This window comes from Lagopus leucura, unplaced genomic scaffold, assembly GCF_019238085.1.
Source record: "Lagopus leucura isolate 7727_CA_CO unplaced genomic scaffold, USGS_WTPT01 Super-Scaffold_73, whole genome shotgun sequence".
NCBI classification, from domain to species: Eukaryota; Metazoa; Chordata; class Aves; order Galliformes; family Phasianidae; genus Lagopus; species Lagopus leucura.
Window position 1 is genome coordinate 90271135 of NW_024962252.1, and position 18755 is coordinate 90289889.

The following is an 18755-nucleotide window of genomic DNA, read 5'->3' on the forward strand; positions in this document are numbered from 1 at the left end:
TTCTGAGGTCTTTGATGAAACAAAGGTGCTGTGCAGATGTGCACTGAGAGGCTGGGATCTCAGCTGGAGAAGTGCTTTCAGTCACCACTTGCCCGTGATGTTCTCAGTGGCAATGCTCTAAGTGCTGTTGTCATGTCAAATAACTTTTTCTGTTTCTCCTACTGCCAGGAACACTGCAGTAATGGAGCTAAGGGATGCCTGCCCTTAGCTTAGTTTGCTGCCCTCTGGGTCAAGTCATAAATATTTTAATTTGACAAAAATAAAGATCAGTGATCTCGAAGAGTAGCACAGTTGGCTCTTAGGTAACAGTATTTCTAGAAACTAGACCTTTAGAGATAGGCTTTTTTTCCCCCCACCCTTATGACCTTCTTTGACTTAAATAATCAGTGATGTAAAAGATAAACTCTCAATTTCAGTGGGAAAAAGACACATAAATACTTGTGAAGATTTGATTTAAAATCATGTGTAACTTGTACCAAAGCGAATAGCTTTATCTCTGGATTGTCTGTAGAGCATAGGCTCGGATTTTTTTACAAGAATTTGTCAGCTGAAACTTTGAAGGTAGCTGAAATGCATTTCTAAAATAGGCTTCCTAGGAAGTATCACCTGCTTTTCAGTGTTGTCTTAGTTTTCTTGAACTCAAGACAACTAAAGACCTCTTTTTTTGTGTGTGTGGTTTTTTTTGTTTTTTTTTTTGCTTGTTTGTTTTTTTCAGTGATGCAACATTATCTCAGACACTTAAGCATAGCATTAGTGGGTTCAATGACGCTGAGACTTGTTACAATAATTGACTTGCTTGAATTCAGATTTTTTTTTTATTAGTCTTGTGTTATGGACACCTCTATATAATTTCCTGAATTTTATTTTGGGAGTTGCCTTTCAGGATTTCAAAGAAATAAAGTTGATCTAACAGTATGCCAGCACTCACAGCAGTGTCTTTGCACTCTGAAAATAGACTAACGTTATTTCTCACTGAACATGCTAGTCAAAAACCTGGAAATACCACAGCACTGATGAACTAGTGACAGCTTATGTTTTTGCTTGTGATTACCAGTCATTGATTTCCTTTTTGTCAGGGTCACCAGAAAGCTATGGAAAACTTTATCCCCAAATGCTAGGATTACTGGCATTTTGTTCTATTTCTTGAAGAAAAAATGTAAAAAACGTGAAGAACTTGGATAGTCTCTGCCCTTAAGTCTCTTTACAAGAAACTATTTTTTATTATTAGATACTAGACCAAGCTGCTCTGCAATTTTTCCACTGCTATTAACTGTAAATAACTTCCAGCTTGTATTAACCCTCTTCAAGATGAGCAAAACTGTTTTGTATCTGCTGGGCATAATGAGAGAAACAGATGAGCTGAGAATTTGAGGCAGGATCTGAAGCTGAGCTTTCATGTGTCTGGACTGTGTTTATGAACTCTGCCGACTTTCTCATTTCTGACTCCCCTTTGAGAGCTGAAATATTTTTATCGGGTAGAACATGTTGGGAAATACATCCACGATAATGCTGGATTTGATCTTGTGCCCGCTGAAGTAAATGATATCATTCTTGTTAGCCTTTGGGAAATGGCTGTACTCAGCAAAGATTGTCCCCAGAAGACATTAGTATCTATCTGATACATCCAAACTGGAAATCTATAGCACTGTGTTCAGTTCCTATATCTCCCTGTCCAAAGGCAGTAAGCTGTAAGACCTCAAATATCATTGTAGATGCTATCAAACCAAAATTATAGTAGAAAAAAATAATCAATATATACTGAGTTAAGGAGGAAAGCAGCTATTTTTGGGCAGCTCTTGAGAGGGAAATTCTCTGGTCCCATTTGCTTCTTCTTCTGGTCAGGCCACATCATGCCAAGACCGTGCCCTGATCCTGACCCCCAAATCCTCCACTGTGCCTTCGTTACAGAACAGAGCTCTTTGGGTGAGAGATTCCTAGTGCCTTAACAGATAGAAAAGATGTGGGAACATTAGCAAGCAAAGTGTTTGATGGTTTGGAATACAAGGAGGAGTTCCTGCTGAATACCTGGTACAAATCCTGAGTTCCTATGGGGCCACAGCTTATCTCTATTTTCAGTGTTCCATCAAATGCGTATGAATCTGTAGCATGGTCATATTATAAAGAAAAATGTGGACTTCCATTTAAAGAGCATTTTCTTAACAGTTTTTCTTTATATACAACATAAAACATCTAAAATATGAAAGTTTGACATTTTTTTTCACAATGGTTTTCATCGATTCCCCTCTGCAGTATTTCTCTGATAGGAGTTCTTACTCTTGTCCACAGTGATACTTTATGTTATGGATGGAGAAAGTTTCATTTGTACTCCCACTTTGTCACATGAGAGAAAAAGTGATTATTATGACTGTTTAAAAATTCTTGTGCTGAAAAGATTCCCAGGTACTATTGCATTTTATTTATGGGAATTAAGACTCAAAGGCACTGGTCTATAAAGTTCATTAGGTGTTTAAAATATATTTGAGCTTCTTGGCCAGAGAAAATTAAGAGTTGGCAGGAGGTTACTCAGAAACCTTTTGGTAGAGCTGAAAATTAATTCCAGCTTCCCTTTGCTCCCTGGAGAAGGATTCTGGCTTTTCTTACTTCACTTTCTCTTCTGGGTGTTAAACAAAATTCTCCAATTCAACATCAACTGAAGACCAGAGTCTTGCTGTTGGCTTGAACAAAAATTAGGTTATGTGTCAAAAGGATGAGTAGCTGTATTATCACAAAAGCTATCTGAACTGTAGCTAAATGTCCTAGCAATAGAAGTGGCCCTGTAGAGTAAGTTCTAGTGAGTGAGTGAGTTTGTATCCTAGTTCAGGTTATAAGTATTCTTGCCAGAATTTCTTCTGATTTCTACTGCAACCAAATTAACTTCCTGTGATGCATTTTTCCCCCAATAAATGTGTCAGTATGTTTTTTAATCTCCCCCATAAGAAAATAATCTTTACGCTATCTTCAATGACTCTGACAACTATCCTTCTCCTATGCTATTCCAACTCTCAGAAATAATTAGTCCCTGCTGGAAATTGTTATTAAAAAGAAATGCTCAATCACTATTTGTTTGTTTTTTCAGGTCTCTATGCCATCAAATGGACAAAGTGGCTTCAAATCACAAGCAGGGAGACTGCTACAATTTCAGCTGCAATATTTGATGGATAAATCCCTTATCCCATCTGTTTGCTTAATTCAGGATTCTGAAACATGTTCAGTGAATAGAAAAGGTAAGTATAAGGTTCTTTGTGTTTTATCCGGCTTTTAACTTGACTGTGCTGCCAATAAGAATGAGGCTGCAGCATTTTGGGGCCCAGTCAGGCTCATGGTTTTCTGAAATAGATGTTGTTTGATGCTGCTGAGCCTGGTGCACCAGAACAGATCTCATTTCAGGTTTGGGGCCCAGGTCACAAGAGAAAACAACAGATGGATGAAATGCACATAAAGAGAAGGGAAGTTAAAAGGAGTGAACCCAGGAAAGGTTTAGGCTGGTCAAAGGGGTGGGGGCTTAGTATGGCTATCTGGTCCAGTCCCTATGTGATGTTTTGCATTTCTATCCTCCGTGGAGGCAGACAAAGGAATAAATGGGGCAGGGGGAAGAGTATCCTGGGCAAAAAACTCTACACAGTTACATGATTGGTACTGAAACTCTGAACATGTACATAGCCTAGAACTGTGCTTAAGATGATAATTTTGTCTCAGATGAGCAGGGTAACTATGCATCCAAATCATAAAACTGAGAGTTTAGAAGAAAATATTTTGTCTTTTAAAACTGAGCTAGAAAACTAAGATTCTATATTGGAAGACTATTCTGTGTGCTATGTTTTCTTCCTGATGATTTTGCAAATCTTCCTCATGTTATAATTTCATTCTATTCCTGGAAAAATAAAAGTTTGGAAGGTTTTGTTATTTTACCTTCTTTGGCACAGATATCAATGCAGAAGGAGAGGGAGGAAGGGACAGCGAAGGTCTTATATTTTACTTTAAAGACTCATGTTTAAAATAATCCTTTTGCATTCAACTGTAGAAACTGGCAGAACCCACAAGGGGCTGTTGTGTTTGAACAAGGCTGCTCAATTTGTTTTTGGTTAAGCATAATTAATTTATTGCAAGACATGCAAGTATGAGGAATATAATCTGGTTCCTGGTGGGGAGGAGGGGAATGTTTTCTTTGTGTTGTTATTTCCCTCTGTCTCTTGGATTAAATTTATCTCAATCAACCAATTTTGACAAGCAAAAAGGATTGTATTTGGAGTACATCTTAGAATGTGTTGTTTGACCAAAAGAACAGCAAAGGGAGACATCTTGATAGATTTCTGTAATGGAAAAGAAACAACACACAGAAATATGAGGAAAAAATTACACCCATTAAATACACCTAGACTGATGAATGATATGATGGCTGCCTATTCAAGTTGGAAATTTTACACATGATTGAAGCTTTATTTAGTCTAATGAAATGTGCTTCCTGAATGCTGCATCTGAGTGACGGCGTGACCTAGAGCACAAAAGAAAGCATTATGTGATTAGACTGAGATCATTCTCATTTAAAGTCATTGTGATATAATTTTAAGTTTTTAATTAGCAGCATATACTTTTGTGTCCATCGCCTCTTTTACTGTGAATACCTTTTCAGATCTTGTCCTTCCACAGGCTTTTTTGAAACTCAGCACGGATTAACAGCAAAGAGGTTTGGAGTTCATTGATTCTTTTATTTTTTTTCCCCTGTGAATAGTAGGGAGGGCAGAAGCTGATCTTTCAGAATAGGCTCATCTTGTGCTGAACTCCCAATATGTTCCACAGTACATTCTCTAAATTTTCTTTACTTTGGAATCCAGCTTTAATCACTTTTATTTTAACCTATGAAAATATTGATAGTCACCTCCTATAAATTAGTGAAATTGTGTTTGCATAATTACTTGTGAAGCCACCGGTTCTAGATACATTCCTTCAGACTCTTTAGCTCTGGTAACTGGCATTTCATGTGAGAGCAGTGGCGTTGTGCTGCTTTACACCAGCTAGGACTGGTGCCTAGATCTTCTGCACCCCACACTTCCTTCCTCACTTCACCTTTATGAGCTGAGCCTTTACTTTGAACTGTTTTGTGCATCAAGATGGAAGGCAGAGAGCCACGTAGAAAACAGCAGTATTTTGATTAAAGGTCATTAAATCACATTTGTGCAAAATTTAATGTGGTTCAAAATGCAATTTTATGAGCTACTGAGATTTCTGGCACCGTAAAATGATTTTGTTAATGGGTTTCAGCAGTTGTGACTTCAGGTACTGCTAAAAAGTAATTGAAGGGGGAAGTAAATGCAAAGGGTCATTTTGCTTCTCAAGCCCGCAGCTCTTTCCTTCCCTAGCTGGAGAGCATTAGTAGGGGTAAGCAAGCATTAAACAGACTCGGTCTGCTCTCTTTGTGTGAAAGAGCTCGCTACAGACCCCATATTTTTAGATGAATATGAACTTGCTGACCACAATCCTGAGTTTTATCTTGTTAGCTGGGTTGACTGATGAACACTCAGGACCAGACAGATAAGCCAGACACTAAATCTATCTACTGTATGTGTTCAGACAGACTAAAGCTTTATCAATCACTTCAAACAGCATTTCAGGAGCAAATTGTATAGCTTTCCATTACCATAAATTAGTGAATTTGGAGCCTGTAGCAATTTAACAACCTCCTTCATGAGACATCTCAGGGTATGCATGTACCTGTAAGTACCTTATTTTGTTCCCCTGTGAAAGATTCATGTCTCATTATTTTTTAACACCTTTTTATTGCTGCCCTTAGTTAAAGTTTGAGAGAGCAAAAGAGGGAAGCCAGGAACAGCCTCTCTGTGAAAGGTTTAAAAATGTCTCAGTTTGAAAGTTGAGGTCATAAGTCTCTCATCACTTTTTTAACTCAAGATGTGGATATCTTCCTGCTCATTTTTTTGCTCGCTTCTATGGAGGAAAGTATAAAGCTAAAAAGAGGATATTAAAAGTGCATGTGCTAATCAGAATGTGCTAATCAGTGCTGAAACAGAAAAAATAAATGTTCTTTTCTTATAGGAGACTTCCCCATAGTTATGTTTTATTTTTAATTATTATATTATTATTTTTTTGCCTCTATGCATTCAGTTGTGCTTCACAGAAACATTTATGGCTAAGGAGATTCATTTCACCTCATCACTGCAATCGCTTATACACATTGCAGGCTCAAATGAGATGTGCTCAGAACCCTTTCATTTCTTTCCCCTTTGAGTGCTATGGATAGAAGAACTACATCGTACTTAACAAATAACCAAATACTGTAGCAGAAGGTCTGGAGGTTCCCAATTGCAAAATGCGGGATGACCTGTTTCCCACTATTAGATCACCTTAGAGATTCCCTGCAGTTACTGTCTGGCTCGAGTTTCAAACCATGAGGCTTAATAACCACTACAAAACTCACATTAGCATTCGTAATTATGACAAACTCAGATGTTCCTGACACCAGCAGAGATCTGTGACTCGTTTTGGAGCCTTGTTGAGATGGATGCCTGCTTGTTGTACTTGTGCAGCTTTTCAGCCCTTGGCTCCCAGAGATAAATGAAACATGACGGCATAATTTTTAGAAGCCTTTGTATTTTCATCATCACAATTTTGCCTTCATTATTTTTAGCTGCTGTAGCCTTTGTTTTCTTTTTCCTTTTGAGACCATAGTAAGTTTATGGACTGGTGTGCACAGATAGCTCTTGGTCTCAGAAGTGACTCTGCAGTGTGACCGCATAGAGTGAATTGCTGATAAAACATGAGGAAGAGGGTGTATGTGAAAAGCTAATGGAGCACATTTAAAGGTATGCAATGATTGCTTAACGTTATCAACAGCAAGTTCTTTCATTTGATTTTCTTCAAATGATTTTTTGTGGTTTATGAAGCAATCATTTTCTAGTAATTGGAGATGTTTGGGTACATTCTCTACTAGAGTAAATGACTGGTATAGATTTGGAGCAGCCTTTGTGCATTATAAACCTGTCAACAAATACTATTTTTAGGCATGGCATAGTGGCTAGCCCTGAAGAACAGTTGAGGAGGAGGAATGATAATGTCTATGGGACAAATTACACATCACAAATTAATTATATGTAGCCCTTGGCACAACAAACATGCATTTTGGGCATGACCATAATACATGCTTTTGCTGCCAACAATTATCATCTGTTTAAGTCATGTCTTGGATGACGAGTGGATCTTGTGATGTTATGTTAAACACATGGGATATGAATAAGTGGACACCTATGGTTTTAAGCTACATAAGTATTTGGCTGTGGATACACTTCAGGTGCATTTGGAGGAGGATTTGGTTTCCAATGCTAATTGCAATGTATGAGTGGTATAGTTTCCATAGATTTCTGTGGGCTTTTGGATTGAGTCCTGGTTCCTGATCTCATACTTTGCTTAGAGAAGGTATCTGAGAATATGCAGACCAAGCATCCAAGAGGCTGGCAGTGCTAGAGATTTTAAAGGACCGCAGCAAGGCCCTTTATTTATAAGCTATAAGACATCCCCAGTGTATTGTAACTTCAGGCAGATGATGATTAGTTTCCCTTACTGAAAATCACGCTGGGGAAGAGGTAGGGTCATGTCCTTCCATACACTCCCCATTGGCTGGTTGCAACATTGCTCAGCTGTAGAAAAGCTGAAGGTGAGAGTATCAAAGTTTTAAGTTTTGGGTTCATGGACTGTGGGAAAACAAGTTTTATAGCCTTGTAGATATCCTCTGCTGAAATGTGACTCTTAATCACTGTAATTTTGAATGATTTCTCGGGCAATGTGAACCACATACTGACCTAAGTTTTGCCAAGTAGTGAAGAAGAGCTGTGCTTCTTCTTAGGGTGTTTCTGAAATTTGTCACTTCTGCTCACACTCCTCGAGCCTGAGGAAATGAATGAAAAGTGGTTTCTGGGGATACTCCACAGATAGTTATGAAGGAACTCACAGCCACACCACAACAGAAAAAGAAAGGCATTTGTGCTCACAAAAGATAATGATAAGGATACAGTTTAAAAACACACTACTGGCTTTTTTTTTTTTTTTTGCTTTTTTTTTGCTTTTTTTTTTTTTTTGGTCATAAAGCGTGTTTTAGGAAACCCTTAGTGGGATCTTAGTGGGAATCTTTTGAAAAATAACACATTTTAAGAATTTATAATGCTGTATTATCTTTTCACAAGATAAGAATTTTGTTACTAGCTTCTGATATGCTTAATTAAAGTATATTAAGTAATGAAATTCAGTTATTTTTTCTACGGTAAAGATACTTCCCTGAGCATTTTTAATTTCATAGTTGTGTAAATGTGGATAATGGAAGAATGTAGAAATATTTCTGTACAAATAGATGTAATAATTATGGCTTAAGGTTATATACATTACAAGTAAGGAATTCATCATACATTTAAATATGTAAAGGGATGCTCTGAAAGTAATGCCTCCTATTTCACTGTATTGTCTGACAACATCAGAGATGGATGTTGATAGTATGGCAGTAGAGACTGAACCTTCCCATCAGTATTTCATTACATTTTATTGCCATGTGATAGATGACAGCAGAGGGGCAGTCTGACACAGTGGCATCTGACATAGAAGTACACATGGACCATGCAGAAAAAATGGCCCCTGTTGACATTCATTGGTATTTGCTGAATGTTTATGGAGACCAGAAGGTGGATGTGAAAATAGTGAGATGGTGAGTGGTCTGTTTCAGCAGTGGTGACACTGATGTGAAAGACAAGCAACATTCTGTATGGCCATGCACAGCTGTCACACCGTGAAATGATGAGTGTGTCGATCAGCTCGTCTGTGCAAATCAGCTAATAGTGGTGACTACACTGAAAAATAGTGTTTTGTAGATAAGAATTCACTCTATCAAATAATGTTATTGAGCTCTTTGTATCTGTTGTAGTTTCCATGGAAATAAACAGGAGACATTATTTTTGGAGCAGCTCTGGTGCTGATTTAATAATATACAGTGGAGTGACGCCAGCTTACATCATCAGTATCTAGCCTCCTGAAATTCAGATAACTCATTAAAAATACAAGTTGTGGTGTTGCGAAGAAAAGTATTATATCGTATAGCAAGTGAACGCAAGAATGGCTGGCAAAAGAATGGTGTGCTACCAATGAACTAGATAGTGGACAGATTTGGAGTGTTCCAAAACATATGTGAAAAGTCCCTTCTGTTTATTTTTTTCACCCCCTTATTAATTTACTGCGACCACAAGCCATGTGCTTCAGTTCCTGTCTGAGAAAAAAGGCTGGCTAGGCTGTATTGTGACTTAGTTTAATGAGTGATCTAAAAGCAGCTGGAAAATCCCAAGAAATTCTGAATTGCTCATAAAAGAGTAAAGGAACATTGTTAACCACTCTAGAATAGAGATACGTCCATTCTGGTCACATAATTATGTTAACTACTGTGTATTAACAGCTGTAAGGAAGAACACCAGCAATTGACGAGCAAGTGGACAAAATATTTTTAGTGAAAATTTATGACTTAAGCAGATTGGATTCACTGTCTACCTGAAAGTCTCTGTTCAGTGTTAGAACATTGTATGAAATATCCCAAAACCACTCTTGCAAATGTGCATAGTAGTTGTGCTTCCCAGAGATAATGTTGAAATTTACACTTTCTAACATTAACAACTGTGGCACTTTTATGCAAGTAGAGTCATGTTCCACAGTGTTATTCAGTGGCCTTTTCTTTTTGTTTTTTTACGTACACAATCATAGAATGGCTTGGGTTGGAAAGGACCCCAAGGACCTTCAAGTTCCAGCGCAGTTCTTGAATGTCTTCAGAGGTGAAATATCCACAGCCTCTCTAGGCAGCCTGTTCCAGCACCTCACCTTTCTCTCTGTAAAGAACTTCTCCCAGGACCTCCCAGGTCCTTCTCCCAATGACTGCTCTCAAGAAGTTCTTTTCCCAGACTGTGTACGTATCTGAGATTACTTCAACCCTTGAGCAACAGCTTGCACTTTCCTATGCTGAACCTTGTTAGGTTCATACGGTCCCATCTTTTGAGTATGTCAAGGTCCCTCTGGATGGCGTGCCTTCCTTCTAGATTATTTCCTCTTCTACATTAAGGATGTGTGACAGACTTGAAGTTCTCTCTAGTTCTCGCTGTTTTCCAACTACTCCTAAAAGAGTCTTGCTTGACTTCAGCTGTTGACTTGTGATTCAGTGTCCTAAATAGAGATGTGGATGTTTTTACTACCCTTATCCACATATTTGCCAGCAATTATGAGGGGTAAGTAGTAGTTCTGCATAGCAAAGAAACTTTAAATACAGGTTGATATTATTAATTATTCAAAGAAAGCTTCCCATTCTAGGTGCTTATTTACAAAAAAAGAAACAGAGAACTTGAAATGTTAATATATTTAAACTTTGAATGGCATATATATATAGTTGTATCCATAGGGACTATATCAAATGCACATACACATATATATTTTAGTGTTACTTTTGCTCATATGCTTAAAACTAAGACAAAAGTACTTTCAAATTGATGGTTGTGATAACAAATTAGAGGGTTTTGGTTTTTTTTAACACAAATATGAATTTTAGAAAATATTTTCCTTGAGGTAAAAGTCTTGATTTTAGTTTTGGATGTGTCATGCATAGTATAATGCCAAATCAGAAGGGGGCTATTGTACCATGAACAATGTTCTTAGCTTAGGTGATGGCTTAGACTGTATGAATTTGCATCTGGGCATGTATGTACTCTGTCTCTTTATTTTCTCCTTTTTTGTAAGGGATGTCTGAATTGTCAGGGATGTTGTACTACTTTTTCTCCCTAAAATTATACGTGTACAGAAAACATGCCAGTGAGTTGGGCATCTTACTTAGGTCTAATGTGACGTAGATCATCACTGTGCATTCCAGAACTATGGAGACCATATACATCATTTATTGTACAGCATACAATAAGAGACTCATCCTACAGCTATTAGGGCTCATGGGAAAATCCTTGACTACTGTCGAGGAACAGCCTTGTGACAAGAGCTGGCACCTTCCTGACAGGCAAATCCTTTCACACTGTGGTATAATGCAGTTCAGCATGCTTTGAAGGTCCAAATTGGTGGTGGTCCTGGCTTATCTTTCAGTAGATGCTGATCTTTATCACAGAATCATAACAAACTATTCAGCAGAGCTGGAAGGGGTGAGAGGAGACTTTGGCTTCATTTAGAACAAGTCTGACGTGAACATTAAGATATTCTGTACTTCGAGTGGCTGGCCTTTTATTTAATGTAAAATTTTCAGATGTGTAAAAACCTCAGTGTTATATAGACCTACTCCATTACACTGGAAAGAGCAAAGAGTGCATTTCAGTGAGATGCTCAAATATCAGGCTTTTAATTCTTGTAGTTTGGATTTTGAACATAATAGCATTCTGTTAAATTGTTTTATAGCTACTGCTGAAAATAATGGATCTATGAGGCAAATGATGTCTGTTCCAGCATAATTTCTCAGGCATATGTGTCTTTGCCTCAGTAACTCCCAATCCTTTGATTCACAGTCTGAGTAGTGATAATTCAAAATTGTTCAGTGGCTGGAGGAAGGTGGGGCAAAGTGTTATCTCAGAGCTGTGATATTTGGCTTCCAGTGGACACAGAAACTTGACACAAATCAAATGTCAAACTAGCTGATAGTAGACAGGAAGGATTAGTGTTGACACAGCAGACCTGACCCCTACCAGCTGTGAAACCGTGTTTAGATACAGCCACCTCTGTCTGAAATCACCCCGAGTGTAGGAGCAGTAGAAACTCGAGGTGACAATATAGGAGACCTGGTGCATTAGGACATTCTCATGCCTAATTGGGTTGACAGCTCAGTCTGGATGAAGGACAGTGTTTATTTACTCTTTGTTGTGTGATGAGCAACTAGAAAGATATGCCTGCTTTAGCCCATGCTGATATTGGTCCTAACGCTGTCTGGCTCCAGCTGCTGTAAACCAGGACAATACAACACAAAAACTTCCTATTCACTGTCACTTCTAAGTCTGTCCTGGCAGAGATATGCAATGACCTCAGACCATGGTTGGAATAAGGAATTTATCTTCATGGAAATGTGACCTCCTGCCACCAAAAGGCTACAAAAATACAAGTAACAATGGCTAAATTAAGATAAAGGTTTATCCTGGCCAACTGTTGGATTTTCTAAACAGTTCAACCCCTAGGTGTGAAAAAGGGTGCTGTCTGAAGCTTTTAAAAAAGTTATCAAGGTAATGGTTGAAAAAACATGCTGCTATTACTGTTTTTGTAGGTGCAAATTACTGGCTTGATTCTCTTGCCTTTGAAATGATGTTGAATGGCAGACATTCAATGCCCGTTTTCACATTCCAGAGCCCAGTTCGGTCACATGAACAGAGCTTCAGGAATTTTGGTTTTTCGCTGAGGAATTATTTTTTTCTCTTAAGTTCCACCATCCACACTAAGAGCTCACACTGTGCATGTAGTTTTAATCTTGACTTCAATATATTTTACTGTGGCTAGCTTTTAGTTACAATTTAATAACTTCAGTCTTACTTTGCCCCAAGCCATATTATAATGAATAAAAAGCTTTTCCTGTGATTTACTTGAATTTATACAGCTGCCCTTGAAACAGCTGCATAACTTTTCCTACTGACTAGGAAGGAAAGCAGTTTAATCTATATCCAATGATCAGCTGAATTCTACTTCCAAATTCTACTTTGCCAAAAAAATACAAGGAAATGAAGCCAGATTTGTAAAGATACTGATACTGTGCTTCATACTGATATCCCTTAAAGTTACTCTGGACCCCAGAAATAACTGAGTAGTGATCACATTTTTATAGGGCTCTGTTTGGCAACTTGTACAATGAAATCTTCAATATGATGAGGGCACAACAGTAATAGCTACTTCCCAATTTCCAAACTTAAAGAATAAGTAGGTTTGAGAAGAAACTTGCATCAATCATGGAGTATCTCATAATTGCATGCTGCAAGGCTCTTGCTGTGATGCAGGTAGCAGTCACTGCTGAAAGGAATCATCTTGAGAAAGTGCAAATAGATGTGATCCAGCAGCTGCTCAGTCAAGGTCTGCAGAGATGTGACAAAAACAAATTTGCAGAGTCTGTGCAGGATGTAGCAAACTCAGAACGGGTACAGCTTCAAGCCTTTGGCTCTGTTCATTTTATTTCTAGCATCTAAAATTGAACTGTAGCCAGGTGCCTATATGGATTCCAGCTGACCAGGGGCCTAGGATAATGAATAATATGTGCTGTGTGGGAATCTGCCTACAAAGCGAAGGCTTGCAAATTGGATGGAAGAGGCAGGAGGCCAATAGTGTGAAGCTTATGGAGCACGTGGTTTGAACACAACTGTGAAAGCTAAGACAACTCATCAGTTTGTGAGACTTACTAAAGAAGAGCTCAACTTCATCTTAAAGAATGGGATCTTCTCCAGAATTCAACACACATGAAAAGCATTAACTTATAATTCCTAGTAGACTCTTGAGTACCCATTAATAATTATGGCTGACCTTTTGGTCTTAGAAGCTTTGAATTACCTGGTGCTAAACATTTTAGAAACAGCATATGATGCTGAAAATGAAAAGGTATGTTGATTAATACTTCTGCATCTTGACAAGTATGAATGAAGTATACATTTTTTTCTTGTTCAGGATTAGCAAGTATCAGACTGAAATAAAGAACAATGATTTTAAAATAACATGTTTAAAATAAGTCTTGTAGAAAAAGAAAAAAAATAGTAAGAAGCTCATCTGAAATCATAGTGTTAAACAGAAATATTACTAAAAGAACAATTTTTAGAAAAGATGAGGAAGATGTTTTCCCAGCCAATCTAGTAATGAGGAGACTGTTCAAACAAAAACAAATGAAAACAACTACAACAAAAGTGCATAGCATTTGTTTCAGAATTAAAAAGGTAAGCAGAGAAAGAACAAGACAGATTAGATCCTAGTGTGGAGAGTGAGCTCTGTATTTAAAAAGATTATGGCATGTAATAAAGCTGAAGCTCCCAGCTGAATGTAGAGAGAGTGTGCTGCAGTGAGTCCTGTAGTGAACCTTTTATTCATTATAGCTCTGAAGAATTTCAAATCAGTTCCCCATTCCAATATAAAGGAGGCTTAAATGTAGTGTTCTTGTAATATATATTCAGTTAAAAGCCCTCCTCCCAGCTTTTCTTTGCCAGAATGAGGTAAAGAATCTGGATATTTTAAAACTAATAAGCCAAGCAGTAAAATGGTGCACATTTGTATCATGCCTGATGAAGTTTTGGGAATGCACCCAGAGAAGTCTTGGCTTCTTCTGCACAGATGCTGATGGATGGACATACTAGGACTTTATTCATTTGAGTTACTGTTTCTCAAGCCTTGGCAAATGTCATCCATGAAAATTCAGTGAGAAGCAAAGGCAAGAAGAGCTTGACTTCATTTGTTGTTCAAAACCCATCTACAGAATGGGCAACCTACCCACCTGCAAACTGACAAGATCTGAACAACAGGAAGTGGGAAAGGAAGCAACGAAGAAATCTTTGTTCAAGGCCTCTGTTGAAATATCTAAAAACCTTTGACCTTCACTTGAATGGGAGAAAAATTTAAAAATCCAGTGTCTCGTGGTAGTGAGAAATCAGTGTACTACAGAATAACATCATACTAAGAAATTCCAGAAAGAAAAAAATAGAGCCTCACGTTTTGTTGATTATATATATATTTTTAAAAAGCCAATTTAAAGTCCAATAACATAGTTCCTATCAAGTACTTGTGCTCCAAGCTTTCTGGAAGCCTCCATATGTTGGAGATGTGAGACAGCACTTTGCACCCCCTCCTCTACTACAACTCAGACCTTTCTGCAGCAGTACTGGATTAGAAAGTTAGTCTTCCGCATACAAAGACCTTAGATTCATTCAGAACCCTTGTATGCTAATTAATGAAGTATAGTAAGAGGAGTAATTAATGTCCTTTAAATATTCTGGATGCTTTCTTTATACATAGTGCATTAGAAAATTTGACTCTAATATGGTAGGAAAAAATAAAGGAAATTTTTACGTAATTAATGCGATACGAAGTATAGCCTTTCCCGTTAGATTTAATTCTTACAGTGAGTATCCACACCGTGTTTGTGACATTTTTAAAAGCCTGGATAGAGTCACTCTAAAGTGGGTGTTTGTGAAGTTAATAGAAAATTCTGGACCTTCAGCTCTTATAAATGTAACTCTTGAATACTATGAAAATTTTCATTTTCAGGGAAGCCTTGATATTTTATGAGAAATTTTTCCAGCTGAAAAATTTTACTGGCTCTGATCTCCATTCCCCATTATGGATTGCGTTTGGAAATACCTGTGAAAAACAGTATATTTGGTTTCAAGGAAATGAGTAGGAATGCATAGATGAAAGCACTGTAATTGAGGACATCCAGATCCGTTCTTACAAAAATGCTTGATATTTACATGGTCCGTTGCCTACATGTGCTGAAGAGCATTGCAAATACAGAAACTAAAACTCCAGCAGAGTGAGAGTTAGCCAAGAAATTCAGCTGCATGTGACCTTCGGAGTCATAGCCCAAACACTTGGAACACATCTGCATTGCCTGCCAAATTGTGCCATTTGCAGTGCGACAGGTTTGGTGCTAGAACTGCTAAATATATAATGGAGGCACATGAAGCATTGCAATCACAGCAAAGGGATACTTTGGTATATTTGTGAAGAGAATTGTTTGTGTTCGGAATTAGCAAGATGTGTTACACATGCCATTCAGAAAAACAAGGCAATTCACTTGCTCTTCTGCAGAATGTTCTCTTAAAAATTCTTTACGGCGCTTTAAAATGATGGGGTGAGAAGAAAATACATATATTACTCCTGAGAATCACTGTGATATTCAGGAACACATGAGGAGCTTGTTTATTTGGACATTTAATCAGCAAGGTGTCTGAGTAAGGAGAATACTGGCAGGAAGCTGAAAGATTTAAATTCAGTAACTCTGTTTAGATCTGTGTTTACCTGTGCAGTGGAAACAGTGTTCTGTACTCACACTTTGTGCTGCGTCTCAATCGCAGATGCTCTTTCTATGTCTTTTTATATTTCTTAGTTGAGGAAAAGAATACTTAATTTCATTGTGGTCATATGAGATTTAACTCAGTATTAAATTTTACAGTGTTAGTGATATATGCAAGGGGAGAGATCTTGGAAGTGCTAAAAATTATTAACAATGCTTACTGATTACAAGAATCTTTGGAATACTGTATTTCTGAACTTAGTAACTCTGAAAGATGGTGGTGAACTGTCCCTGAATGCAGGCTCTCTCTTCTCACTAGCAAAGCTATGGCCATTCTTGCTCAGTTCTACAGAAGGATTAAGATGTTCTAAAAGAGAAATAATTCCTTCTCTATCTTTCTGCAGTTTTGCTCGGTGGATTGCAGGCCTAACTTTTTAGTCTGACTTATATATATTTTCTTCATGCAGCTCTCATTGGGAACTATATTTAAATATGACTTGGTTGAGTAGTGAAAACTGTGATTCTCACTGAGGGCATGACTACATCCTCGTGGTGTTAAAGCAGGAAGCTCTCAGTGAGCTCGTTCACAGTTCAGTAAAAAACATTGTATGTTGTCTTTTGGAAAATTCACATTAACGTGATGCTTTGGATCTGTGTCTCTTCATCGTTATTTACTGTGTTAGAAATATCACAGTGATACAAATAAGTATAGATATGCCACTTCTGGCATATTATTTCAAGCTAGCTCAAAACTTTCCGTGTGATGTGGTGTTGCACGTTACAAGGTTAGATATATGATCCTCTACATGGACCTGAAGTAATTTAGGTTTCACCTCTATATTAAATTCCTTTTAGCTGTGTGTAAAGAAATTGAATGACTGTAGTCAAACGTTTATGTAGTGGCTCCTCTGGATATTCTTGGTCTGTGTTCATCCTACACACCTAGCTGTTGTGATGAAGTTAGGAACCTAGTTACATAGGTAGCCTTCTGTGAGTAGATGTATCCTAAGGAACATACTGTTGTGTTCTCAACTGTACAGACATCCATCTTTCTAACTTAAATACAGTGGCCATTGATCCAGACCTCTTCCAGGGTATTATGCAATTAGTTATAACTATATCTACAATGGCAAAAATAATTTGAAGAGGAGGATAAAATACATGTTTACGTATGAGCGTACAGCAGTGTATCTGTGGTGTAACTGGAGATTCGCATCCTACCTTTCTGTTTGTCTAGGATTTTCACATACAGAAGTCCCATTGTAATTGCTTTGGTCTTTTAGAGAGTTTTATTTGATCAAATCTGGCACAAAAGTTGTTAAATCTGAGTTCACTACATCTGGAAATATGTATCCACTTGGGCCTCTTCTCTAAACATTAGATCTTCAGCTTTTGTTGAGCTCCTAGTTGAAGTCACCACCAGATTTCAGTTCTGTGGAAAAAGCACTTGTAAATCTCAAATAGTCAGTAATTGATCACAGTCTGGAATTGTAAAACTCCATCTAAATGTCTGAAATAGCTTACGTTTGTGGTACGGTATGTGGTTTCAGTCCAGGTCAAGGAAAAGAGAGGCCCTAGAGAATACTGAAGTCTTAAGCTTTCCACTAATAGAGTGGGTCAAGGGATAGTATACTTGAAGCATCCCTTCATTAATGCTATGTGATGAAATCAACTGCTTTTGACCCTCAGTATCTATTATTCACAGGAGGCAAATGTTTCTTTTGTTCATATCCTGAGCAAACTGCTTGATTCTGTCTCTCCTTTATACTTTTTATTTTCCATTAGCTATAGTGGCAATGTAGTTACCAAGTTCACCTTGATCAGCTATGATCTACCAATGCAGATTCGACTGTATTTTCCCCAAGGGATCATTTTGAAGACAAAAGATAACTAGCTTCCTTCCTCCCCTCTGCCACCTCACTACAACCTCCATCCTGGTAAGTGAATCAAGGAGTTCCAAACCTCTCACTGATGCCTGCAGTATGCATTGCTGAATGAGCAGTGCACTCAAAAGTGAGATTGTTTGGGTATTTGAGAAGCTAAATGTTGACTTAGAAAATGAAGCTTAAGTTTCATGCTTTAAAAAGTATAGCTCAGACAAGCTAAATGTACAGACAGAAGAACGAATGGGGCCTATATCTGAAGAGATGCATTCATTTATTGTGGGTGTATTTAGTTATCCTGTCTGAAAAGACTTCTCATAAATCCCTCCTCCATTGCAAACATGATCCTTTATAAGCACAGGTGATGATCAGTCCCTGAAAGCTGCAGTAAAACTGAGTAAATGGAAGGTTCAAGGAGTTGTTGCTGCTCTCCTCTATTTTTTTCACCAGCTTCTGGGAAATAATAGTAATTTGAAAAAAAAGCAACCAGCTTTGCTGAAGAATTGACAAGCAATAAAGGGCTTTCAGCCAGTGGTCACATTGATATTCGCCCCAGTGTAGCAGTCTGTCAAACAGATGAGGAGGATAGTGGTCTAAAAAAAAAAAAAAAAAAAAAAAAAAAAAAAAAAAATATATTATTTACTCCAACCTTTAGATTTGGTAGAGAAGAGGAGATAGGTGTTATTGTTAATGCCACTTAGGGGCAAACCTCTTTCTTGGCAGTAAACAGTGAAGGATGCCTCCAGAGAAATCCAGCTGTTAGAATGCCACAGAGTATCTGGTGCAGTACCTGCATTCCAGATGTGTGTATCTGCACCTCCATCTGCTGAGCAGATCGTGTTCTCATAGTGGCTTTGGAAAGGGTACATAAAGTTGTGGTTTACTTGCTA

The 18755-nt window shown here is 37.8% G+C and overlaps 1 long non-coding RNA gene across 1 annotated transcript in view; it reads left to right on the forward strand.

Moving 5' to 3' along the window:
* Positions 1-3165: 3165 nt before the first annotated feature.
* Positions 3166-18755, forward strand: part of LOC122183619 — a 78797-nt gene continuing 63207 nt past the window's right edge. The window contains exon 1 of the long non-coding RNA XR_006180296.1: positions 3166-3224. This is a non-coding gene — a long non-coding RNA (uncharacterized LOC122183619). The remainder of the gene's footprint in view (positions 3225-18755) is intronic.